Raw genomic sequence first — 27,270 nt, 5'->3', positions numbered from 1 at the left:
GGTGGGGTGGTCGATGGTGTCCCAGATCTGCCCACCAGGAGGCGGTCATGGCTCTCTCCCCCTCCATCAGGGAGAGAGACCAGGCCCACTCACTGTAATTTCATTTATCAAACCCAAGTTTTTTGGTAAATAAAAATTTTCAATAACCATTTCAATTATACTTTGTAAAAGAAAAAAAAGAATCTGGCTTCAGCTTCCAGCCTTTGGTTGGAATATATGTTGTTTGACTGCAATCTGCTTGTTCCAGATTGTTCTGGGTAAATGTCCTGTCTTCATCATTATTTGCATATATGCAACCATCCAGCCCTAGGACTCCTCGTTGTTTTTGCATAAAAATAAGAGTTTATACCTGAAAAAATGTGTGTCAAACTTTTGGTCATTCAGCTGTTGAATATTAATTAAAATTAAAAATAAAATATTGAGCAGTTACTAATTGATTTTTCCACAAACCAAAAGTTACAAATGGATACTCCTAGGTTTATAATTATTATAAAGTACAACAACTGCAGACCTGAAGTGGAAAGAATTAATCATGACCTACAAAGAATCACATGCCTATAACTGTACACTCAATAGTTTTTCAGAATCAGAGAGTTCATGTAATTTGCAAACTTTTCCCAGAAACGTAAAAAGTTAAATGCCTCTTTCTTCTTTTTTCATTTCCTTTATAGAGCTGTGGTTTTGGCTGACTGTCATTTGTTAGAAATGGAATACTACCTATTAAAAAGCAGTACTAGGGACCTCAGATGCCAGCTGTAAGGAAAGTCCATTATGATATTCCTCATTAATTGTTTTTATTCTTATTGTTGTTTCCATTGTCCAGCTATGCCAGCAGAAGTACAAGAGGCACTGGGTGTGGTTTTAATTAGGCTGCAGCTTTTTTCTTAAATATCTGGGGGTAGATAAAATTATACAGTGCAGGTCATTCCATAATCCTTTCCATATACTTGAGGGCTGCCGTCAGCGCTCCCCCTTACCCATACTGATCCCATCCAACCTACTGCTGGGAACCTGCCACCCATCCCTTGTATAAGGATTAGGGAGGAGCTAACACATAGCGGGGGAGCGGGGGGTTGGTCTCCACTGTAGAAGTCATAAGAGCCCCAAACCTCTTTCTCTGCTCCTTTAAAGAGCACCTCCTTTAAATTCTTCACCAATCCAGCCTATCTGATTCAGGTCCATTCCCTATGGAGTATCTGCACTGGGCATCCACCACAAGCTTACAGAATGAGTTGAGGCATTATAGTTTAACCCCTCTCTGATCCCACTAGGCCCTTGCTCCGCTGTGGAGCAGATGATACAATATTTCTTATTAATTGTTTTGTTTCTTATTGTCCTCATTTTCCTATGTTTCTCTTGTTTATAATGTGTAGTGCCTGTGATTTATCTGGCAAGGCGTCAAGCTTTTTAAAAGTTTCAGATTCGTACTGGATCATTTCTAAGATATCTGGATCAAAGTTTCTGGAAAGAGGAAGTTTGGCAAGTATATCAAACACATCCCGCAAATATTGATCCTGATGGCATAGATGAATGGGCTGATCAAAGCCTCAGGGAGAGGCAGCTCACAACGGGCTAGCACCTGAAAAGGATTTTTGTAGTGCTGAATCTGAAAAGATACCAGTTCTTTTATGATAAAACTGAACTATATTAAGACAAACCATTTAAATTAATATAATGCAGTGGGGTCTCATATAAACCAACGAAGGACAGAAAATTAGATTAAAGTCTCTAACTCTATCCTTAAACTATTCTTTAAAACAACCACAGCCACTACCTATTCTGTGTGACTGTAGGGCTTACGAAAAGTGCCAAATTGACAGCCCTGGAGACTGAAGTCTTACATGCACGCAGCCAAAGAACAGCTATAATAATGGATTGTGGCAGTGAAGCTTCTGAATCCTCAACCAAAATAGCTCAGCCCTGATGTGGAAGGACCACTTTGTAGTCTGCTGTCTATGAGCCGTTCAGTCCTCAGCCTCTCTGTGGAGTCTAAAGGAGACAATGATGTGGGTGGGTTTTGTAATGTGAATGCCTGTCCTTTGGGAATTGGAGTGAGACCACAAAACTCATTACATATAGGAAACCACACAAGCATCAACTTTCATTCACTGTCATTGCCAACATGGGCCAGGCTCCATTACCAGGCCCCTAAGTCATCCAATTCCTTAATTCCTACTGTTGTGTCTTGATTTGTAAGATAAATGACTAGCTGACAATACCCAGTCAAAACACAGTGGATTAAAGAGGGCATTTCCACTCAGACTTTTCTTGCTTTGGTGTGTTTATAGCTGAGCCTTATGGCTATTTGAACACAGCTTGTTTAGTTTAATTTTCTTTTTGAAAGAAGCGAAGAATCCTATTGGCATACAAGGTGGTCTGAGGCTCCTTTGAGCCCAATATCATGTCTTTGGACCGACTGAGATGCAGCTGCATTTTAGGTATTATTGTGAATACAGAAGCACAGTATATAATAGCTGCAGAAGAAGTTAGACACTAAGCTGTGGATGTAATAACAGTATCACATTTTAAAGCTAGGACACTGATACTTATAGCCAGGTTGCACTTTATAGGCATTGGCTTTTTTAAGGGTGATTTTTATTTGCTCGCAATTGTCTGTTGTTTCTGCACTTGTGCTCATGGGAGTCTTTCCATTGACTGCAATGGGTTTTTGCTCAGGCCCTGTCTCTTAAAATTAAATTTTTTGCTTGTTTGTTTTTGTTTTTAAAGGAAAACAACTTTCTTGACTGTACATCTATGGCAGGATCTTGTATAGTTTAGAAGGAAGGAAAATGATAGGGTTCTATAGAAATTATTGTAAAACCTATAGAATTGAAAGAGAATTGTCTCCTTTTTTGTAGATCCCACAAAATTATATTGCAGGGATAAAATTCTTTGTTAAATTCTATAACATGTTTACAACAAAGATATAGAGAAGTCATCGTTTCCTGTTAAAATGTGCAGGATTTTAACTTGGGGAGATCTAACTTGTCAAGTGGCATATCAATTAGGAGAATGCGAATGTTCAGAAAAACATCCATAGGGTTCTGATTCTGTTTCACTTACACTTATTTTTCTCAATTTACTTCATTGGAGTTGCTCCTGATTTACACGGATGATGCTTAGTAATTATAAGTGAGGGAGAAGAATGTATAGAGAAAAAAAAACAGCAGATCATAGGCAGTGGGTTATGTATAAAAGTGGAGAGAATAATGTTTGCACAGTTATGTCTACAAGTCTTGTATGGTTTGCTGCCAGCATGGGAGACATCCCTTCATAGGGCACAAGCGCCAGGCACGCGTTTGCCAGTGGTCTTGGATGACATTGAAACTCATGTCATAAGGTATGAAGAATTAGGCAGTACTAGACTTCAGGGTAGTTTTCTCAGAAATCTTATTGGATCTAGGCTCAGAGCAACAATGTTCATGTTAGAGAACAGACAAAATTGTGGAGGAAGGGCAGAGGAAGATGTGTAGGAGGTCTATAGAAAAAAAAAAAACCAGCAGAATGGAAAGAAGCAGCAGCTAAAATAACCAGCTGGGTAAACAGGGAGGAAATAATCTGAAGCAGTGAAACAGATAATGCCTGGAGAGAAAACAGGAGGAATGTTCTTATGACATAAACATTGGGGAAAAAGGCAAACCCCAGAAAGCAATGAAAAAATGGTAACTGAAGAGAAATTTTGAAGGTATCAGTAAACAAAAACATGCAGGTAATGCTGGAAACATATTTTTTCTATAAATCCAAATCTGTCAAATTGTTATGTATATGGAATGGTTTACCTAGGGAGGTGGTAGAATCTCCTTCCTTAGAGGTTTTTAAGGTCAGGCTTGACGAAGCCCTGGCTGGGATGATTTAGTTGGGAATTGGTCCTGCTTTGAGCAGGGGGTTGGACTAGATGATGTCCTGTGGTCCCTTCCAACCCTGATATTCTATGATTCTATATACCTCACACCTCTTCATATTACCATCATACAGAGACATTTATATTATTTTACTAGAAGAATCTGCATACATGTTGTGACGTTCCACTCTACATGATTTTATGAAAATATGCTAATGTAACTGGAATATGCTTCATGCTTCTCTTGTAAGGTATCATTACAAAGCTTATAATCTACTGAGTGTGATCATCCTATTTATATAAATGTACCACTCCTGCATCTAAAACTAAAAATATGAAATATAACTCTGAGGGCCTATTGTAATTCTGCAAAGTGTAGGCCATTAATGGTGGTTTAAAATCTTAATGACTCCCATTAACCAGGACAATTGACTGCAGATGGCTCTGTTTTACCTGTAAGTCTCCCTGTATACGTGTGTGCTGGCAAGTGGGTAATGAAGTTTTACAGTGACATGTGATCATGTCACCTGAACTGAAATCCATCTTTAACCTGGTGTCTTTCCATTGAGAAGGAAGGGGTGGGAACCCAGAGAGGGACAAAGAATTCCTGCCTTATGCAAAAAATATATAAATGGGTGGAACAGAACGAAGGGGAGCAGCCATCATGAGCAATCCCCTAACTACCACCTGAGCTGTACCAGAGCTGTACCAGGGGAAAGGACTGTGCCCAGACTAGGAAGGTGTCCAGTCTGTGAAAGAAAGTTATTAAAACATCTCTCAGGGTGTGATTTTATCTGTACTCAATTGTATTACTGTATTAGACTTAGATGTGCGTTTTATTTTATTTTACTTGGTAATTCACTTTGTTTTGTCTGTTACTACTTGGAACCACTTAAATCTTACTTTCTATATTTAATAAAATAACTTTTTACTTATTAATTAATCCAGAGTATGTATTAATACCTGGGGGGGGAGGGCGCAAACAGCTGTGCATCTCTCTCTATCAGTGTTATAGACGGCGAACAATTCATGAGTTTATAAGCTTTATACAGGGTAAAACTAATTTATTTGGGTTTAGACCCCATTGGAAGTTAAGCATCTCAGTGTTAAAGACAAGAACACTTCTGTAAGCTGCTTTTAGTTAAGTCTGCAGCTTTGGGGCAAGTAATTCAGACCCTGGGTCTGTGTTGGAACAGAGGGGTGTGTCTGGCTCAGCAAGACAGGGTGCTGGGGTCCCAAGCTGGCAGGAAAAGCAGGGGCAGAGGTAGTCTTGGCACATCAGTTGGCAGCACCCAAGGGGGGTTCTGTGATCTAACCCGTCACACATGTACATTTCTTTTGTTACTTTATATCCCTTGCGTATTTTTGCTGATTCTCTTTGACTTTTGTCTAGGCTATGGACCAAATCCTTGCCTCAGATATATACTCATTAAACTCAACAGGAGTTATTGTGATCCAAGGACCTCTTGATGCCAATTGGCATATGGCACAGGGTTACTTAGGGGCACAGGGATCCCCTCGGGTCACCAAACTGAAAGCATGTGTCAGACTGGTCATCATAATCACTATGAAATGTGTGCAGAGTAAATATGAGGAGCCATGCTGAAAATTGTTCTCTAGGCCTTGTAGTTAAAGGCTGGTTACTCAAAGGTAGTGCGTCTTGCGACAAACTTCTCCAGACAGGAGGTGGGAGACACTTATCTCCCTGGTGGATCATTGTGTATTGTGTCTCTTACAATAGAAGTCTATTAGCATACTGACTCTAATGGTAATATAATAGAAATTAAGGTTTTTTAAAATTGATTCATGTAGTCAATTTTGCATACATCAGGATGCTTTATACAATCACAGATTACACTTATAGAAGGATGATCACTTTACACAAACCACCTCCATTCAACCATCTCTGGGATGCGGCCAAGCAACTGTTATAAATGCATTTTCCGAGAGGACTGGAAATGGAGGAAAAAATACTGCATGCATATGAAGCCACATGAAAATACAGTTGGCAGAATACAATTTACCAGCTTAGCATTTGGCCAGAAAACTGGAATAAACATTCTGATTCTTGTGAAAAGTGCCATGGAATCTTTAATCACTGCAAATGGTTAGGGACTCGCTTTTTCTATCACATTCACCTTGTATGTCTTAGGTTTTATAGAGAATTTATCACTATTACATCTAAATGCTGTCACCCAAGGGACACTTATTTCTCCCATGAGAAATAAGAGATAATGAAGGAAATAAAAAAGTTTATGAGCAGAGCTAGTAACAGTGAGCTGTTATAAGTAATTGGACAAGCCCTGGAACACACAATTCCTTCTGTAATTAGAATAAATTCAACAGTAATGGGCTATGTCCTGAAGAGGATGTAGGGTACATCTCACCCCTTGCAAACAAATGTGTACTAGTAGATGGGTCTGGCTTATTTCCCCATCTGAGGATTCGGATCTGGCCTCCTTCCCACAAATGTTGCTATCAACAGAAGTGCTAGTGAGTGGAGGTGGGATGTTCATATTCTGACCTCTCAGAGGAGCAGCAAAGTGTTAGGCACAGCAAGGTGCTCCCTGTGGAATGCTATCCTGACCAGCAAGATCCCTGTGGCAGAAAATGCACAGGCTGTGTCACTGGTGTGCTAGCCAGGGTATGACTTAACCCTAAATTTGGGATATGGTACAGAACTGCTTACTGACATAATAAATTAGGTGGGGAGGGGACGCAGATGGCAGGAGTTGCAATGCAGAGACTGCTGAAAAATTCATTGACATTTCTCTCTGTGTTCCCAGTGGTGAACAGGGGACAGATGTCCAAAGCTAACAGATTTCTCAGAGGAGAAATAAGAGATGGTTTATGAAATAAAGCTCATGTCAGAAGTGATTAAACTTTAAGGCCAGACAGAAACAATTTCTGTGTAAGATGCATGTGAAAAAGCGATGTTTTATTTGGATAAACTTTAACATTTTTTGGGAACAGGAGAGATACTTGTGGATCACAACGAATCTAAGGTAACACCCATAATTTAGATAGGATCTAAGGGAAGATCCAGGAATCAATACATAGGTGCAACCACTTCAGTGGAGCTCTGTTGACTTACACCACCTGAAGATCTGGTCTATGGCATTGAGGGAGAACATTTTCAACACAGTGAACTGGGACTTAATTGGTCTATTATATATTGTGCTAAACATACACCCCTAGGTATTAACTATCTGGAGAAAAGGAAGACTGGGACCCTTCTATGTTAAACATGGATGCCCACATTTCTTAAGATAAAAGATTAACTCAACAGAATTTACCTGAAACTTCACGAACAGAAAAGTGCTAATTCCAATAATTTGTCCCCAACTAAGCACAACCGCATTGGCTGATAATGCACTGAGGCTATGACACCTTTGCTAGCTGCAATTAAATTTTTCACAAGTGACAATTACACCGTACCTCTGTCTGTCCCATTGCATGTGAGCAGGTTTGGGACTATGCATTTCCAAGAGAGTCCGTTTTCTGAAATTGTCCCACTTCTTCCCAGGCTTCTCTTAGCCTCCTTCATAACTAGGGCCAGTGTTTTTCGGAAATTGTCGCATTTTTTTCATTTCCGGAATCGCTGATCAGAGGGGGGTGGGGCAAACAGGGTTCCGCCCTCCCAGATTTCTGCCCAGAGCCACCTGACTCATCCCCACGGCATAGGCTGGGGGCTGGCTGCTGTTGAGCCTCGCTGCCAACTTCTCCCTTCCTCACAGAGGCCTGGGCTCAGCAAAACTGCCACGGCTCTTCCCTTGGGCAGGCAGGGCACTTGGCATTGGGGCGCTGGCCTCCCTTGCCATGCTACAGAGCGGACAGTGCTCATACCTGCTCTTGGCAGCATCCCAAGCACCTCTCCCCCACTCACCTCCTATGTACACAGCTGGCTCCTGCCCCCTCTCCCCAGCACACAGCTGGCTGTAGGCTCTCAGTGCCTAGCAGTGCCTGTCCCCCACCTCTCCTGCACAGCTGGCTCCAGCCCTCAGTGCCTAACATCTGTCCCCCCACCTCACACACAGCTGGCTTTAGCCCTGAGTATATAATACAATAATATTGTATTGCAATAATGCATATCTGAACATTCTGATATATACAGCTTTGAAAATCTGAAATTACTCTGTTTTCATTGCCGGAAAACACTGGCCCTATTCATAACCATTTGCACTGCACTCCTGAGTGTCAGAATACAACTGCAATAGTAAAGAGAGTTCTGAAAGAAGCTCAGATGTTAACTCAGGCTTGCATAATAATACAAAGGGCCCTCAAGTGCTCACATATTATGATAAAAGGGTGAATACATTTTCATTTTTTAGAATCTGGAGATTGAACCATAACAGGAGAAAATGAAACCATCTGAAACAGGTGAGTTTCAATATTTATCCAAAATATCTGTAAATATAGGAAATGGTCTAATGGGTTTTGTGAAAAACATCTGAACAGATTCTGGATTGGAATCCTATATGCTGAGAGAATAGGAAATGCAAAATACCATCTTAGGTTCAGCAATAGGAGTGGAGCCACTAGTGTCAGTCAGGATACTTCCTGTTTGTAAGGTTTCACAAAAGAAACAGGATTGAGAGTTATCCTCATTATCTACAAACCATGACAATGAAAACAATATCTACACATTCAGCTCATTCCATTGTGTTGCCCATGGCACAAAGTTCCACCCTCCTGAAACATGCGATACACTGTGCACTTTGTGCTGACTCTGTCACACATAGCATCCGTCAGCACATTTGTTGCATTCCTCTGCATGCTTTTGTCTTTACTGCAGTTTAAATGTTGTTGCCAGCACCCATCATGACAAGAAAATGTCATTGAGGCAATTGTTACACATATAAAACGTGTAATATTAAGACTGAATCTCCTTTCCCGTCACCGGCTTCACTAACTTCTGCTCCACCCTAAACACACACTGATACTCCTGGATGTTGTGGCAGTCTGGGATCACATTAACTGCTGTCTAACCCAGAGCAAGTCCTGGGCTGTGCAAATGGTGCAGCTGCTCATGGCACCCCCAGGATCAGTCACATGACTGAAGAGATTACAGAGGCAGCAGGTACCCACTCACCAGGATCTACAACTGCAACAGTTGATGCTGCTTCCTCCTCTAGTCACCTTCTCCAGCCTTGCAGGAGAATGGAGACAGCTCCTGCTGCCCTGCACAAAGGCAGCCTGAGCAGCTCATTCATCAGGCCCAGGAGCAGATGAAGCAGGGAGGTTAAGTGGTTAAGCAGGGGAGAGTGAGCAGAAGCCGGGTGAGGAGTGCATAGAGTAGAAGCTGGCATAGGTGCAGGAACTCCCTCAGGTTCTCTGGAGAACAGAAATTGGGTGTATGAGGAAGCAGAAGCTCTGTGGGTGGTGGGCAGATGGGCCCATACGTGTTCATGCGGGTCCAGTGGCCTGACAGGTGTTCAGGAAGAAAGCAATGTAGTGTGATATGTGGAAAGTGATGGAGACTGCACGAGGGCTAAGTGTGTGAGAGAAGTGTGTGCTGGGGAGATGCGAGTTTTGAGGAGAAAGAACTTCAAATCCCGGCTCTGCCTTCTTTGAAAGCATTAACCCTAATTATTTTTTGCACTTCCTCCCAAAATCAATAGGACTATCGATTGAATGTGGTAACCTCCTTTTACACAAAGTGAGACATAATAACAAAGACAGCCTGAGCAGCTCGTGGAATTAATTTGCAAACTGGACACCATCAAATTAGGCCTGAATAAAGACTGGGAGTGGATGGGAAAAACTAATTTCCCCCTGCTGATACTCACACCTTCTTGTCAACTGTTTGAAGTGGGCCACCTTGTTTACATTGGCTTCATTAGCACTACAAAAGTGATTTCCACCCCTTCTTGTCAACTGTTGAGAATAGCCCACTTCCACCTTAATTGAATTGGCTCATTAGCACTGAGCCCCCACTTGGTAAGGCAACTCCCATCTTTTCATATACTATATATTTATACCTCCCTACTGTATGTTACACTCCATGCATCTGATGAAGTGGGTTTTAGCCCACAATAGCTTATCCCCAAATAAATTTTATAGCTGTGTATTTGATTTGTCCTTCTTAAGTAAAGTACTTTGCACTTTATTGAATTTCATCTTGTTGAATTCAGACCAATTCTCCAATTTTTTAAGGTCATTTTGAATATTAAACCTGTCCTCCAAAGTGCTTGCAACCCCTCCCAGCTTGGTGTCATCTGCAATTTTTATCAGCATACTGTCCATTATTCAAGTCAAAGTATATCATGTCTACTGCTTCCCCCATATCCACTAGGTCAGTAATCCTATTAAAGAAGGAAATTAAGTTAGGTTTGGTATGATTTGTATTTGAAAAATCCATGCTGACTATTCCTTATAACCCTATTATCCTCCAGGTGCTTACAAATTAATTGTTTAATAATTTGCTCCAGTCTCTTTCCAGGTATTGAAATGGTCTTATAATTCCTTGATTCTTCCTTGTTCCTGTTTTTAAAGATAGGTACTATGTTTGCCCTTCTCCAGTCTTCTGGCACCTCTCCCATCCTCCAGGAGTTCTCAAAGATAACTGCCAATAGCTCCAAGATTGCTTCACATAGATCCTTAGGTACCCTTGGATGAATGTCATCAGGCCCTGCTGACTTGAATGCATCTAACTTATCTAAATATTTTTTAACCTGTTCTTTCCCTATTTTGGCTAGCATTCCTTCCCCTTGATTGTCAATATTGTGTTGCGTATGATCATCAATAACCCTTTTAGAGAAGACTGAGACCAAATAGCCTTCTTGATGTCATCAGTTATTAGTTCTCCTTCCCCACTAAGTAGAGGACCTACACTTTCCTTCATCTTTCTCTTGCTCCTAATGTATTTAAAGAACCTCTTCTTATTGCCTTTTATGTCTCTAGCCAGGTGTAACTTATTTTATGCCTTAACCTTTCTGATTTTGTCCCAACATATTTGTGCTGCTCTTTTGTACTCTTCCTTATCAATCTGACCATGTTTCCACTTTTTGGAGGATTCTTTCTGATTTTCAGGTCATTAAAGAGCCCCTGATGGAGCCATTTTGCCCTCTTACTATTCTTCCTTTGAATCAGAATATTTTGCAGTTGTGCCTCTATTATTGTCTCCCTGAGGAACTGCCAGCTTTCCTGAACTCCTTTTTCCCTTAGAGAACTGGTAGGTAAAGTCCCATGGGAAGATAATCTGACTTTGTTAAAGTCTTCTTTTTTGGAGTCCATTATCCTTATTCTGTTGCTCTCACTCTTTACTTTCCTTAGAATCAGAAAATCTATCATTTCATGATCACTGTCACCCAAATTGCCTCTTGCCTTCAGATTCATTACCAATTCCTCTCTGTTTGTCAGAATCAAGTCTAAAATGGCTGTCCCCCAGGTTACTGCCTCCACTTTCTGGGGAAAAAAGTTGCCCCTATGCATTCCAAGAATTTAATGGAGATTTGGTGATTTAAAAGATAAATAGCAAGTATGTTTGAACTGGATTTTTCTGCCCTTCTGAAAAGAATTCTGGGGTAGCTACTTAAACAAACCTGAAGTTAAGAAGCTTCCCACTTCAGGCATTAACCACAAAGCTTCCAGGCCAAATTCTGATCTCATTTACAACAGTATAAATCCACACTTTGGTGAAGTTAGTCAAGATTTACATTGTTGTCACTGAGAGTTGAACTTGGCCTTGAGCCTTTTGCTCAGTCCAAAAATGTGACAATAGAGAAAGAGTAACATTTAAGCATGAGGTTCCCAGAGGAATTTTGAGTCAGATGAGATGGGATCTTGATCTCACTCACTTAAAAAAAAAAAAAAAAAAATCTCCAAACCCTCAGTGACATTTTATATAAACTCAGCTAAAAGATAGAGGGAAAGAAACAAAATACTGTCTGCTTGACAATCGGATACAGAAATTAAAGCAGAGACATAGAAGTCTCACCCAGACATGGAATATATGCTTGTGACATAATTATACATAATTGAGTGACATAATTATAACAATGCTGAAGCCCTTTGTGGCCACTTATTTATTACCTGCTTCATAGGCCTGGTCCACACTAACCCCCCACTTCGGACTAAGGTACGCAAATTCAGCTACGTTAATAACGTAGCTGAATTCGAAGTACCTTAGTCCGAACTTACCGCGGGTCCAGACACGGCAGGGAGGCTCCCCCGTCGATGCCGCCTACTCCTCTCGCCGAGCTGGAGTACCGGCGTCGACGGCAAGCACTTCCGGAATCGATCCCAGAACATCGATTGCCTGCCGCCGAACCCGGAGGTAAGTGTAGAAGTGGTAATAGAAATGTTCTGATGATTAATGAGTTAATGTTCATAAAATCTGAAGATATAAATAATAACAACAACAACAACAACAACACATCAATGCTAAATATCACTATTACCAACATTGGTAAGAATTCTAAAAGGTCTTTAATTACCCTTTGCCCTCTCTGTAAGGATAAAACTGACAGGGCTAGATTGCAGCATGAAGCTGCAGGGGACTGGAGTAGAAGACCTCTCGAGGTCCCTTCCAGTCCTATGATTCTAGGATTCTATGAAACATCCAGTACCCAAGATGATTGTGCTGGGCTCACCAACCTTAAGAATGGGACATCAGTATAAGGGCCGGACTACACATGGAGTTATCCCTGATTAATTCCATGTGTGGATATTCTTATTCTGAAATAACAGCTCTTTGTTCCTGCTTTAGTTTAACCCCAGGGTTTGGAGTAAGAGTGTCAATGCATGGAGAAAAACAGGGATAGTTAATTAGGGATAACTCCATGTGTAGGCAAGCCCTTATACTGATGGGAGAATGAGCCCCTTATGTTTGAGGGGCATTAGCTCCCTCTCAATTTACTACTTGTGCACAGCACCACCAACAGATCTATATAACTGATGAAAATGCTGCAGCAGCAGTTGGCAAGCAAATGCAAGGATTCATCATCCAAAGCAATAAAAAGGAGACACAGGCAGGGTCTCTTGCTGAAACAAAAGCCTGGCATGATTACTTTCACATACAGGAGTATGGCAGCCTTCCCCAAATTGCTATGCATGAAAAGAAAAATTGGAAACGGCTGTAGCAACAAAGGCCATATATAGAATCCATTTCTCGGAAAACTGCCAACAAAAAGAGAAGTGTAATAATCCACAGCTGAGCATTTGCATATTACTAGTGCCAAAAGTACAGTATTTAAAGGACAATGAAAGAAGATTATTCTCATTAGAAGAACATAGTAGCAACAAGGATGTTGACCATGGAATTAAAACTTTTTTGTAAGTCACGACAAAGGAAGAAACTGGATGGTAGCAACTGATGAAAGCTCAAGACTAGTGCTAGTGCTTTTTTTAAATAGCTTGAATCTTCATAGTCCAGAAGAATCTGAGATCCTCCCATTATTGACATTAGCCAAAATTATCTTATAAAATAGACTAGAGATGAACAAGTGTTTCACAAAAGTCTGTACTCCTATAACTTTACTGCAGTACGAAATCTAAATGATGGACTGCCATAGTCCAAGGGAAACAAGCAACCCAACTGAATGAATCAGCTGCAGTATGACATTGCAATCCCCTACTTTTTGTTACTTTGTTGTGTAAATTCTTTCAAGTTCTACCATAGATGTAATAAGAACAGGAGTATTTGTGGCACCTTAGAGACTAACAAATTTATTTGAGCATAAGCTTTCGTGGGCTACAGCCCACTTCATCGGATGCATAGAATGGAACACCCAGAAAGAAGATATTTATACATACAGAAAACATGAAAAGGTGGGAGTAGCCCACCTATATGTATAAATATCTTCTTTCTGGGTGTTCCATTCTATGCATCCAATGAAGTGGGCTGTAGCCCACGAAAGCTTATGCTCAAATAAATTTGTTAGTCTCTAAGGCACCACAAATACTCCTGTTCTTTTTGCAGATACAGACTAACATGGTTGCTACTCTGAAACCTGTCATAGATGTAATGTTTACTGTAATTAACTGGGTACTTGACATGCAAATGAGCATACCTTACAATGTTAACATCAATAGATGTGTCACATCATCACGGGAATGTTTGTTATAATAAGAGCAGAATCAAAAGTAATGCTCTTAGCATTTCAAGAAACGATTTGCTTTTTCTATTGAGAATGCTGAATGGCCACATAACATTTTCCTTTAAAATGAACTAAGGCCAGACTCATTTACAAAAGTTGGGCATGTCTCTTCCAACATATGTACACCAGGTATAAGAGGGTTATTTGCATTTCCTTTACACACATTAGATAATTTTGATTAGAAAAGAAAAGTGAGAGGTGAGCAGAGGATTTTGAGTGCCTCTTGTTCCCCTTTCTGATGTCATTTTATCACATGCAGAGCCCCAAAGTGGTTGCAAACCTTTGTAAAGAGTCTTTATTGTTGTGCTAAACAGCAGAGAAAGAATTAGGGTAGTCAGTGAAGAGAGGTGTGTGAGAAACAAGGTGGGGGAGTTACAGTAATATCTTTCATTGGACCAACTTCTGTTGATGAGAGAGACAAGCTTACACAGAGCTCTTCTGCAGGGGTATGTGGCAGCCAGCCAGCTGTGCAGTGCAGCCATTGTAGTGTAATAATAGAAGGGGTGATGATATCACTTGCAACAGTCTTGAATAGGAAATACATTCACTGATACAAATATTTCACAACTGCAAAGATACTTACATATTATGTTGAAAGCATCAGGCCATTAGTAGAGTTGGTTGAATTATATTATTCATTCTGAAAGATTTACCTTATGCAGATTGCCCATTCTTATGTTGACAAACTACCCACAAATAAGATGTGATTCTACTATTTGTTCATCACTCGCAATTGTTCAACAAAAAAATTGTGTGGAGAAATGTTAGCCTCTGGTTTAGGCTTGTCAATATCGGTATTCATTATTTATGATGCATGATTGGTCACCAAAATCACATGGTATTGTTTCAGTTCCCCGACTGGATAATTTAAGCTTTATAAAGAGGAGGCCCTTTTTCTGTATGCAAATTATCTGTAAACTTCCATAATGTTTGTAAACTGCACTTAGATATTCAAAGGAGCAGTTAAAGAAATGATAAATATGAATTATAGTAATTTAGTTATTAATATTTTACATTAAACAAATAGTTAAAACTGACATCTATCCTGGGTAAGATAATGGAACAGCTGATACGGGACTCCATTAATAAAGAACTAAAGGAAGATTATGTAATTCATGACAATCAACATGGGTTTATGGAAAATAGATCCTGTAATATATTTAGATTTCTCTAAGGCATTTGACTTAGTACCGCAGAACAATTTGCTTCTATAACTAGAATAACATAACGATAACATGGCACACATAACACGGATTAAAAACGGGCGGATAGGTCTCAAAATGTAGTTGTAAAAGGAGAATTGTCATCAAGTGGGGGTGTTTCCAGTGGGGTTCTTCAGGGATTGATTCTTGGCCCTATGCTATTTAACTCTTTTATCAATGACCTGAAAGAAAAGATAAAATAATCACTGATAAAGTTGGCAGATAACACAAAACTTGGGAGAGTGGCAAATAATGAAGTAGACAGGTCACTGATTCAGAGCGATCTGGATCACTTGATAAACTGGGAGCAAGCAAATAATCTTAATTTTAATACGGCTAAATGTAAATGTATACATCTAGGAACAAACAATGTAGGCCATCCTTACAGGATGGAGTAACTCTATCCTGGGAAGCAGTGACTCGGACAAAGATTTGGTGGTCATGGTGAATACTAAGAGGAACATGAACTCCCGGTGTGCTGCTGTAGCCAAAATGTTATACCAACAGAATAAAAACCAGCAGGATCTTATTAAGAGGGATAAGGCAAAGATGCCACATTTATTGTAAATATACTGATAAAGCAAAAGATAAAAGTAAACAACGTTGTTTGACTACTTATTTTTTATATATACACACATACATATATATATATATATATAGAGAGAGAGAGAGAGAGAGAGAGAGAGATTTACACAATTATTTATTTAAGTTTTGTATAGGTGTTATAGTTACCAGCCTAGAAGTTGCTTATGCCAAGTTACTGGCCAGGTATCTTGGTCATGAGGATGGAGCCGAGTCTGTGTCAGGTGCACCTGATGCTCCTGGAGGCTGGCAGCAGAACCAGAGACTCAAAGTCATCAGTCTTTAGAGTCCATTCTTATAGGAATTAGTTTCTATGTTATTTTATGGGAGCTGTTTCATCCTGCTGTTGCTGACTCAATCAGCAGATGGCACATTCCTGTCCAAAGTGGCACATTTCTGGTGGCTCCACACTGTTCAAAGTTTGTGTTTCTCATCCTTTCAGAAACAACAAAGAGTCTGGTGGCACCTTAAAGACTAACAGAATCTGTTAGTCTTTAAGGTGCCACCAGACTCTTTGTTGTTTTTGTAGATACAGACTAACACGGCTACCCCCTGATACTCATCCTTTCAGGTGATGGGGTGGGTCCCAGTTTACCCTCCGGGGGTTTCTGGTCATCCACTTGACACATTCTTCGGCCGATGGATACTCCTTTTCTAGGCTGGCACCTCCCTAACCATCCATGTATATCAAGTATTTATCAGCATACATTCCATCCCTTAACCATATTTTAATTTACTGTCTTCACCACTTTTAGAGTGTGTGCTAATTCATTTGAGACTCCCGGCCCTTTAATCACAGAGGGTGGGGGTCTGTCCTAGGAGCCATTGAATGAAGTGAAAGTCACTTAACAGCTTATAGTGTTTGTTTACATTGTATCAATTACTTCAAGAACAAAGTCAGTTAACTTGTTTGTAAGTTTTACATAGTAGTCACAGGATAGATATAATCAATGGTTTCTACAGACAGTAGCTTACAAGTTTTAACAGAAGACCCAAGAGATTTTTGTACTTGGTGAAACTGTTGGATTTTAAAGTGTGAGGGCCAAATTATGAGGGGGTCACTGTCTCTTGGGGGAATCACTGTTAGTTCCTTCTTTAATATCCCTACATAATCCCCCTTTTGACACTACGATATTTATATAATAGTTAGTGTCACTTTTTTTTAACCTGTTTGAGAGAAGGTACTGTGAGGCAACATGTGTTTGTGATTCCAATTTAGCATACATTCTGTTTATCTGAAAACACATGCCATACATACCAATTATACAAATACAATTTAATATTAAGACTACTATCAAGGGGTGTAGCATTACTGATAGGATGCCAGTGGTAGTCGGGGACCATTCAAAGAATTATTTACATTTATCTACTGGGGGGGTTGCTAACACTTCCATCCTCCCAAAATACTTTCTCCCATGAGTGGATACAGACACATTGTTTATTGTACAATACTTTGGTGTCATTATTCAATTTATCCCACATACATGATTTCAATGAAACATCTTTACTACAAGGCTCTGGGGCAACCGGTTAGGTGAGGCATATTCACTTTTGAGGAGTCCATTTGGTACAACCTCTAGTGTTCAATAGTTTTTCTCCCTTTCCAGCCCACTGGCTCGAGGTTCGAGGCAGCCAGAATGATCCCATGTGTAATATGGGGAGTGGGCTAACCTTCCATACCTTTGCCTCCAGAGACTGTTGATGTGCTATTTTTACAATTATTTTTTTAATTAACAAGTTTGGTTTTACAGTGCTAGAAACATACTGCATCCAGTCATATTGGTAAGTATTAAACAGAGATTATTTTCTTTGTTTTAACAAATGCATTAAAACCTTAATATTACCCAAAGTTACCCAAAGCATTTTGTGTTTCAAAGTAGATAGGGCAAGTATCTGCATTTCAGTGCATCCCATAGCTATAGCCGTTTGCATACAGATCACTGCTGCTCCTACAACACTCCGCCCCTTGATCTATGATCATTACAGTACAATAGTTGTCATTGTAGGGCACAGGTGATCTGTTGTAAACAAACCAAACAATTATAAGCAGGTGAGTATAACTAAAATTATTACAATTGACCAAACACCAGATATAATATAAACAGAAATGCAAACAATTAATTATAATAATTGGGAATACAATAAAACCTAAAACCATTACAATAATTAGGTACATTGACAAATAAAATGAGGTTCAAGTTTGATGCTGCAATAGTCATCAAACAATAAAAGTTACTGAGGTTAGGACCTTTTTAATGCAGAATTCCCTATTTTTAACAGTTGTTTTTAAGAGGTTTTTGGGGACCTGAAAGATGGGGCCCTGCAATCATGGGCTAAGGTTTTACAGGTTATGGGGGCCCAAGAACTACCCTTTAGGGCTTGGGGAAGTAGAATACAGAGTGCATAGAGGAAAGTGTGGAATTAACAGTACAAGCAAATGTAACTAACAATACAAATGTATCAATAACAAAAATTAACAACAAAATGACTATTAGAGAACCTAACAAAAAATAAACCTGATGCACTGGGGACCAAAGTTTTTTGGACACAAGTGGTGATTGATAAGTTGGATGGATATGGGGGAAGTAGAAGAAAAGACATTTGTCTTGTCTAGTGTAGTATCCCCTTTTTCTTTGGACCCAATGCTAGCACAGGACACCACTTGATTGCTTGCTTGTTTGTTTGAAAAGTGTGAATTGGGAGTGCTTTGTTCCAGCTGGGCCTTGAGTGGGCCTGACTGGTATATAAGGGCAGTCAGCAGCGAACCAGCTGAGCGGCGAACAGCAGAGGCTAACAGCGGGAGTTCGCCTAGGGAGAGCGCACTGAGGCTTTCATCTGCAGGTTTCTCCGAGTAGTTCCTGCAACAGCTGAGGAAGCTCTTAAGAGGACAGTGATATGGAAGGTGAGCGATCAGCTGTTGTAACCTGCACAGGTTGTGCCATGTTTGTCTTTCTTCCACAGGACAGAAGCGACTTTGTCTGTACAAAGTGCAAGCTGGTCTCCATACTGGAGGAGAAGGTTCGAGGGCTGGAGAAACAAGTATCGACTCTGCGTTGCATAAGGGAAAATGAAGATTTCCTGGACAGACGTCAGGAGATGCTTCTACAGCCACAATGTTCTGAAGATTCAGAGCAGGCGGAGCAGGGACAGAAGGATTGTGAGGAGGTTTGGCAGCATGTGACCTCCAGAAGAAGAAAGAGGAGCGTCCATGCACCAGCAATGGAGATACAGGTGAGGAATCGTTTCCATGTTCTCTCTACAGGTGCTAATGCGGAGAGTGGACTAGATGGCCCATCTGAGGGAAGGGAGCAGACGGAGACTCCACCGATTGGAAGGCAAAAGATGCACTGTCCTAGGGATGGGGGTTCCACGACCACCACTCCCAAGAGGAGGAGGAGGGTGGTGGTGGTCGGGGACTCCCTCCTCAGGGGGACTGAGTCATCTATCTGCCGCCCTGACCGGGAAAACCGAGAGGTCTGCTGTTTGCCAGGAGCTAGGATACACGATGTGACGGAGAGACTGCCGAGACTCATCAAGCCCTCGGATCGCTACCCCTTCCTGCTTCTCCACGTGGGCACCAATGATACTGCCAAGAATGACCTTGAGCGGATCACTGCAGACTACGTGGCTCTGGGAAGAAGGATAAAGGAGTTTGAGGCGCAAGTGGTGTTCTCGTCCATCCTCCCTGTGCAAGGAAAAGGCCGGGGTAGAGACCGTCGAATCGTGGAAGTCAACGAATGGCTACGCAGGTGGTGTCGGAGAGAAGGCTTTGGATTCTTCGACCATGGGATGGTGTTCCAAGAAGAAGGAGTGCTAGGCAGAGACGGGCTCCACCTAACGAAGAGAGGGAAGAGCATCTTCGCCAGCAGGCTGGCTAACCTAGTGAGGAGGGCTTTAAACTAGGTTCACCGGGGGAAGGAGACCAAAGCCCTGAGGTAAGTGGGGAAATGGGATCCTGGGAGGAAGCACAAGCAGGAGAGCGCAAGAGGGGAGGACTCCTGTCTCATGCTGAGAAAGAGGGACGATCATTGAGTTATCTTAAGTGCCTATACACAAATGCAAGAAGCCTGGGAAACAAGCAGGGAGAACTGGAAGTCCTGGCACAGTCAGGGAACTATGATGTGATTGGAATAACAGAGACTTGGTGGGACAACTCACATGACTGGAGTACTGTCATGGATGGATATAAACTGTTCAGGAAGGACAGGCAGGGCAGAAAAGGTGGGGGAGTTGCATTGTACGTAAGAGAGGAGTATGACTGCTCAGAGCTCCGGTATGATACTGCAGAAAAACCTGAGAGTCTCTGGATAAAGTTGAGAAGTGGGAGCAACAAGGGTGATGTTGTGGTTGGAGTCTGCTATAGACCACCAGACCAGGGGGATGAGGTGGACGAGGCTTTCTTCTGGCAACTAGCAGAAATTGCTAGATCACAGGCCCTGGTTCTCATGGGAGACTTTAATCACCCTGATATCTGCTGGGAGAGCAATACAGTGGTGCACAGGCAATCCAGGAAATTTTTGGAAAGTGTAGGGGACAATTTCTTGGTGCAAGTGCTGGAGGAACCAACTAGGGGCAAAGCTTTTCTTGACCTGCTGCTCACAAACAGGGAAGAACTAGTAGGGGAAGCAAAAGTGGATGGGAACCTGGGAGGCAGTGACCATGAGATGGTCGAGTTCAGGATCCTGACACAAGGAAGAAAGGAGAGCAGCAGAATACGGACCCTGGACTTCAGAAAAGCAGACTTTGACTCCCTCAGGGAACAGATGGGCAGGATCCCCTGGGAGAATAACATGAAGGGCAAAGGGGTCCAGGAGAGCTGGCTGTATTTTAAAGAATCCTTATTGAGGTTGCAGGAACAAACCATCCCGATGTGTAGAAAGAATAGTAAATATGGCAGGCGACCAGCTTGGCTAAACAGTGAAATCCTTGCTGATCTTAAATGCAAAAAAGAGGCTTATAAGAAGTGGAAGATTGGACAAATGACCAGGGAGGAGTATAAAAATATTGCTCAGGCGTGCAGGAGTGAAATCAGGAAGGCCAAATCACACTTGGAGTTGCAGTTAGCAAGAGATGTTAAGAGTAACAAGAAGGGTTTCTTCAGGTATGTTAGCAACAAGAAGAAAATCAAGGAAAGTGTGGGCCCCTTACTGAATGAGGGAGGCAACCTAGTGACAGAGGATGTGGAAAAAGCTAATGTACTCAATGATTTTTTTGCCTCTGTCTTCACGCACAAGGTCAGCTCCCAGATTGCTGCACTGGGCAGTACAGCATGGGGAGAAGGTGACCAACCCTCTGTGGAGAAAGAAGTGGTTCAGGACTATTTAGAAAAACTGGACGTGCACCAAGTCCATGGGGCCGGATGCGCTGCATCCGAGGGTGCTAAAAGAGTTGGCGGGTGAGATTGCAGAGCCATTAGCCATTATTTTTGAAAACTCATGGTGATCGGGGGAGGTCCCAGATGACTGGAAAAAGGCTAATGTAGTGCCCATCTTTAAAAAAGGGAAGAAGGAGGATCCGGGGAACTACAGGCCAGTCAGCCTCACCTCAGTCCCTGGAAAAATCATGGAGCAGGTCCTCAAGGAATCTATTATGAAACATTTAGAGGAGAGGAAAGTGATCAGGAACAGTCAGCATGGATTCATGAAGGGGAAGTCGTGCCTGACTAACCTAATTGCCTTCTATGATGAGATAACTGGCTCTGTGGATGAGGGGAAAGCAGTGGATGTGTTATTTCTTGACTTTAGCAAAGCTTTTGATACGGTCTCCCACAGTATTCTTGCCACCAAGTTAAAGAAGTATGGGCTGGATGAATGGACTGTAAGGTGGATAGAAAGCTGGCTAGATCGTCGGGCTCAACGGGTAGTGATCAATGGCTCCATGTCTAGTTGGCAGCCGGTTTCAAGTGGAGTGCCCCAAGGGTCGGTCCTGGGGCCGGTTTTGTTTAATATCTTTATTAATGATCTGGAGGATGGTGTGGACTGCACTCTCAGCAAGTTTGCAGATGACACTAAACTAGGAGGCGTGGTAGATACACTAGAGGGTAGGGATCGGATACAGAGGGACCTAGACAAATTAGAGGATTGGGCAGAAAAAAACCTGATGAGGTTCAACAAGGACAAGTGCAGAGTCCTGCACTTAGGACGGAAGAATCCCATGCACTGCTACAGACTAGGGACCGAATGGCTAGGTAGCAGTTCTGCAGAAAAGGACCTAGGGGTCACAGTGGACGAGAAGCTGGATATGAGTCAACAGTGTGCTCTTGTTGCCAAGAAGGCTAACGGCATTTTGGGCTGTATAAGTAGGGGCATTGCCAGCAGATCGAGGAACGTGATCGTTCCCCTTTATTCGACATTGGTGAGGCCTCATCTGGAATACTGTGTCCAGTTTTGGGCCCCACACTACAAGAAGGATGTGGAAAAATTGGAAAGAGTCCAGCGGAGGGCAACAAAAATGATTAGGGGTCTGGAGCACATGACTTATGAGGAGAGGCTGAGAGAACTGGGATTGTTTAGTCTCCAGAAGAGAAGAATGAGGGGGGATTTGATAGCAGCCTTCAACTACCTGAAGGGGGGTTCCAAAGAGGATGGAGCTCGGCTGTTCTCAGTGGTGGCAGATGACAGAACAAGGAGCAATGGTCTCAAGTTGCAGTGGGGGAGGTCCAGGTTGGATATCAGGAAAAACTATTTCACTAGGAGGGTGGTGAAACACTGGAATGCGTTACCTAGGGAGGTGGTGGAGTCTCCTTCCTTGGAGGTTTTTAAGGCCCGGCTTGACAAAGCCTTGGCTGGGATGATTTAGCTGGGAATTGGTCCTGCTTTGAGCAGGGGGTTGGACTAGATGACCTCTTGAGGTCCCTTCCAATTCTGATATTCTATGATTCTATGATTCTATGACTAGAGACAGACACAGAACATGCAACACTGAACACAGAATTTGTTGCGACACTATAACCATGGTTTTTTATAACTTTTTAGCTGGTACCAGCTCTCCTGATGTTTTGGTTTAGAGCCTGAAAGATAGAAGCTTGGAAACAAATTAGCACAGTGCTTTCACCCTGGCAGAACCTGCTTGGTCTCTGCCATAGTGTGTTTGATACTTGGGGCTGCACAAATGCTAATTAAGTGGTGCATTTCTTGTGAGTGTAAATTCTCCCTTTCTCTCAGTAAAAGGGCGTTAACACTCCATCTAGAAAAAATTTTCTGTTTTAAAATCTCCAGCCATTTTGCCATGGCCTGGAGATACTTGTCCTGAAGACTGCGGTCTGTATGGGACATGGAGTTTGTGTGAAACCCCTAATGCTTTAAGCAGTAGAGTAAATATGTCTCCCACAAAGGATCCTCCCTTGTCTGAGTCGATAATCTCAGGAGTCCCATATCTGCACACCACTTCAGAGAATAGTTTCTTAGCGGCTGTGCGGGCGCTATTGTTTCTAGTAGGGAAAGCTTTCACCCAACCTGAAAAGGAATCTGTGATTACAAGTAGATATCGAAATCCTTCTTTACTTTTTGGCAATTTATCAATGAAGTTAATTTGGATTTTATGCCAGGGTCCCAGCCTTCTTTGATGTAGCATCTGAGGCTGGTGTGGAGGACAAGCTTTATCTTTGGCACACTGTATACAATTCCTGACCCATGTATCCACATCATCTCTCATTCCCTTCCATTTTGCCACTTGCTTTAACCTTCCCAGCGTCCCTTCCACTCCTTCATGCATGAACTGATGAGCTATGACCAGTTCCTGCCTTTCAATCCTTCCTGGGACGCGGACTGCTTCTAATACCTTCTTTTCCTGCCTTCGGGTCACCGCTGCTATTCCTTCATAATCTCTGGCTATGGCATCAGCACAGTTATTTTATACTGTTTTAGCTGCAGAGCCTTTTCCATGTGCCTTGACATGTTTGATTTTAAGCTGGTTGGGATGAGAGGTAACCCAGGCATAAATCCATCTTCATTCTCTAAGAGCTATTGCAATTCTTGGATGCATAACCAGGGGAATCTCAAGTAGGAGTAGAGAAGTTATTTTATATCTGTATTTGGCACTGGTGTAACTGCTGCTAGAATACTGTGTCCATTTCTGGTGCCATAATTCAAGAAGGATGTTGAAAAATTGGAGAGGGGTCAGAGAAGAGCCATGAGAATGACTAAAGGGTTAGAAAACATGCCATATCTCTTTATCTTAACAAAGAGAAGGTTAAGAGGTGACTTGATTACAGTCTGTAAGTATCTACATGAGAAACAAGTATTTAAAAATGGGCAGATAAAGGTATAATATGATCCAATGGCTGGAAGTTGAACCTAGACAAATTCAGACTGGAAATAAGGTATAAATTCTTACGAGTGAGATTCATTAACCATTTCAACAATCTATCAAGGCTCGTGGTGGATTCTCTATTGCTGAAATTTTTTTAATCAAGATAGGGTTTTTATCTAAAAAGATATGGTCTGAGGATTATTTTGAGGAAGTTCTGTGGCCTGTATTATACAGGAGGTTGGACTAGATGATCACAATGTGGCCTTGGAATCCATGAAAACTGAATGTCTCATTCTGGAGTGCAATCGGAATCAGTGAGGGGGTTGCGTCGCCTCACAATGCTTTGCTGTTGTAGCTCTCAAGCTGGGCCACTCACAAACAGCCTTCGAGCATGGGTGGTGGGTATCAAAGGACAGGGGAGGCTAAGCCAAGCTATGGCCCTGCCCATATTTTGCCTGAGCACCCACCCCCACCCCAAAGCCAGCAGCAGCTCAGCTTGGCCAGAAGCCTGGAGCTAGGGCTCAGCAGGCAGCCAGAGGTGGCTCGGACCAGGGGTCGGTTTAGGTTGGCCAGTGTGCCTGGGTCAGGCCAGCCGCCGGACTGGGGGTCAGGCCAGCTGGCATAGCTAGGGCAGGCCAACTGGTGTGGCTGGGGCAGGCCGGCCAGTGCAGCCCAGGGTTGGGATGGTTTGGCCGGGGCTTCTCTGGCTGCAGTGAGGGGGTGGGGAGACACGACTTAGAGTTCTGGTGAGAAAAAGGGGCAGAAGGGGTTGTGGAGCTAGCCTCCCTCAAGGGCAGTTGATGCACTGCCCATGCCTGCCAGCATGCAGGTAACGCCCTGAGTGTCTGTGTGCTAGACAGCCCTGACTCCAGCAGCACTAAAGCCCCACTCTGGCTTCCACCCGCCTTGGTTACTACTTGCAGGGTGACCCCAACACATTCCCAAGCCTGGATTTTCCCAAAAATGTGTTCTGAAATGCCCAGCCTCTCTGAACAGTTCAGATCCTAAGGTTCATTGCTCCTGTAAGGAGTCAATATTCAACATTTTGTTACTTTAACTAGAGTTACCAAACAGTTCAGTTTAAAACACAGCACTGGATTGGTTTAGATTAAAAACAAAACAAGTTTATTAACAAAGGAAGATAGGTTTTTAGATTAATTCAAGTATAAAACAAAGTTAGAAATGGTTATAAGTAAATTAAAATGAAAACTTGCATCTAAAAGGCTAAAATTTAACCCAGCAAGTTTTGGTTCGAGGCTTTGTTTAAGATGTCCTCTTTCACCCAAGTCTTCCAGCAAGATGGTGACTGACCCTTTCCCTGGTCAGGATCTCTCCAAGAGGCCTAAAGCTGCTGGTGCCTGTGACTTCTTAGGTAAAAGAGAGAACTTGAAGTTTTCTGCCCCTTTCTTTTATAATCCAGTGAACCTTTGAAGTGGATTCTTCTGAAGATTACCCCTCAAAGAAAAGCTTATCCAAATAGCGAGGAAGATGACACGGAATCTTGTGGCGAAGGTCTCCATGCTCTTTCTCTGCTCCCTTGCCCTCTTGTGTTTGCTCAAATGCAAATTGTTCTGTTTCCTGACATCTCCTCCTCCTGCTGTTTTCATGCCCCTGTTTACTACTTATATGTACATTGAGGTAAACACACATTCCTTTGTTTAGGATAGGCCTGTTTAACAACTTTTGCCTAGGCAGGGCTGTCTGGTTTTGAAACATGTGCTAATAACATCATACAGGGGCTATTCATAACTTTACCTATAATGCTGCTACGTACATTTCACCATGTGTTATTGACCAGCAAGTTGTTGGCTTTCAAATGACACCTCACATATTGTGTACAAAGATTATTACAATGGTGGGTAGCATGTGAATACAGGGATGCTTTTGGGTCACACTGAGTATCTTTTCTTTCTTCAGGCACTCATAAAACCAAATCCTGGCCCTATTGAAGTCAAGGGCAATGAAATTGTATCCTGGTTACCCAGGTTTGAGATAGTCCCTGGTCTGCCAATCAAGGACGTTCATTTTCATAGCCTCCTGTATAAAAATAGATTATTTATCATTCTAGCATTCTGCCCCATAATTTAACACTAGTGATGACATGAGCACATGGTTTTAATTAATTCTCATATGGCAAACTTTTAGGGTTTGTGCTAAAAACAACTTCAAAGTAAAGCATTTGACATGACGACAGAAGCAGGAAGTTGTTAACCTGTCTCAGAGACAAGATGGAGAGAAAGGCAACTCACTTTTAACTTTTTCCTGCTTGAACATTGTAGGTTATCAATACTGGTACTGTTGAAGGCTAATTAAACTAATGCAGAAAAAAATAATGAAATAATTTTAATCTTATTAAATTGTTAGCTTTTGTGATTGGTCTTAATGCAAATTATTAAATACTTTGTATATTTTTGTTCCCATAGTTTAAGCTTATTGAGCCAAATTTCTGCTCTTAATTACCCTGGTATATTCTGGAGCAATTTCTTTGTCACTGGAGTTGCTCCATCTTTACAGTGGTATAACTAAGAACAGAGTTTGGCCCATTTATTACTTCTGCATGAAGGGATCATAGTTATTTATTATAATCAGATACTGAATAACTATCCCAACTCAAAACACAAGCCTATTTTTCAGGCTTCAAGGGAGGCAGAGGCAGAAGAGAAGTCATGGTCTAGGCTGTCCATTCAAATGTATGGAAAATACAGGGTCTGCCCCAAAGATGCTGTCTGCAGTCAGTCCTAGTGTACATTCCAGGTGAAAATGTTCAATTGACTCTGACTGCTCCACATGACAACTAAATTTTGGACTAGTAGCTCCCAAGGCTATGGGCCTTCCAACAGAAGCCCAAGGAAACCAGTAGAAACTAACAAATACCAACAGCAATCAATACGAGGATTCCAAAGAGTCTACACTAATGTCTACTAGGGAAGATAAGAGTAAGTGAAGTCCATTAATAAATAAATAATCAGTGTATCCTATCTGATTTTTCCAGCCTGACTATCTTTCTTCCAGGCATCTGAAAACAGTTATTTAGTCACAGTTACGCTTCTTCTGGAGGAAAAAAGTATCTTTTGTTACTGTTATTCTCTTAATTACTCAATTATAATCTACATAATTCTCCTTAAAAAGAAGAACAGGAGTACTTGTGGCACCTTAGAGACTAACAAATTTATTAGAGCATAAGCTTTCGTGGACTACAGCCCACATGCATCCGAAGAAGTGGGCTGTAGTCCACGAAAGCTTATGCTCTAATAAATTTGTTAGTCTCTAAGGTGCCACAAGTACTCCTGTTCTT

The 27,270-nt window shown here is 41.9% G+C and overlaps 1 protein-coding gene across 1 annotated transcript in view; it reads left to right on the top strand.

The window, feature by feature from the left end:
- The window catches only part of LOC117879404 (chondroitin sulfate proteoglycan 4-like), a 116,852-nt gene that overhangs the window by 88,637 nt on the left and 945 nt on the right, over window positions 1–27,270 (top strand). The gene's annotated exons all lie outside the window — the stretch shown is intronic.

Source organism: Trachemys scripta, chromosome 6 (genome assembly GCF_013100865.1).
Source record: "Trachemys scripta elegans isolate TJP31775 chromosome 6, CAS_Tse_1.0, whole genome shotgun sequence".
Lineage (NCBI taxonomy): Eukaryota > Metazoa > Chordata > Testudines > Emydidae > Trachemys > Trachemys scripta.
Note: the sequence above shows the minus strand (reverse complement) of the source record. Positions and strands in the feature narration are given on the sequence as shown.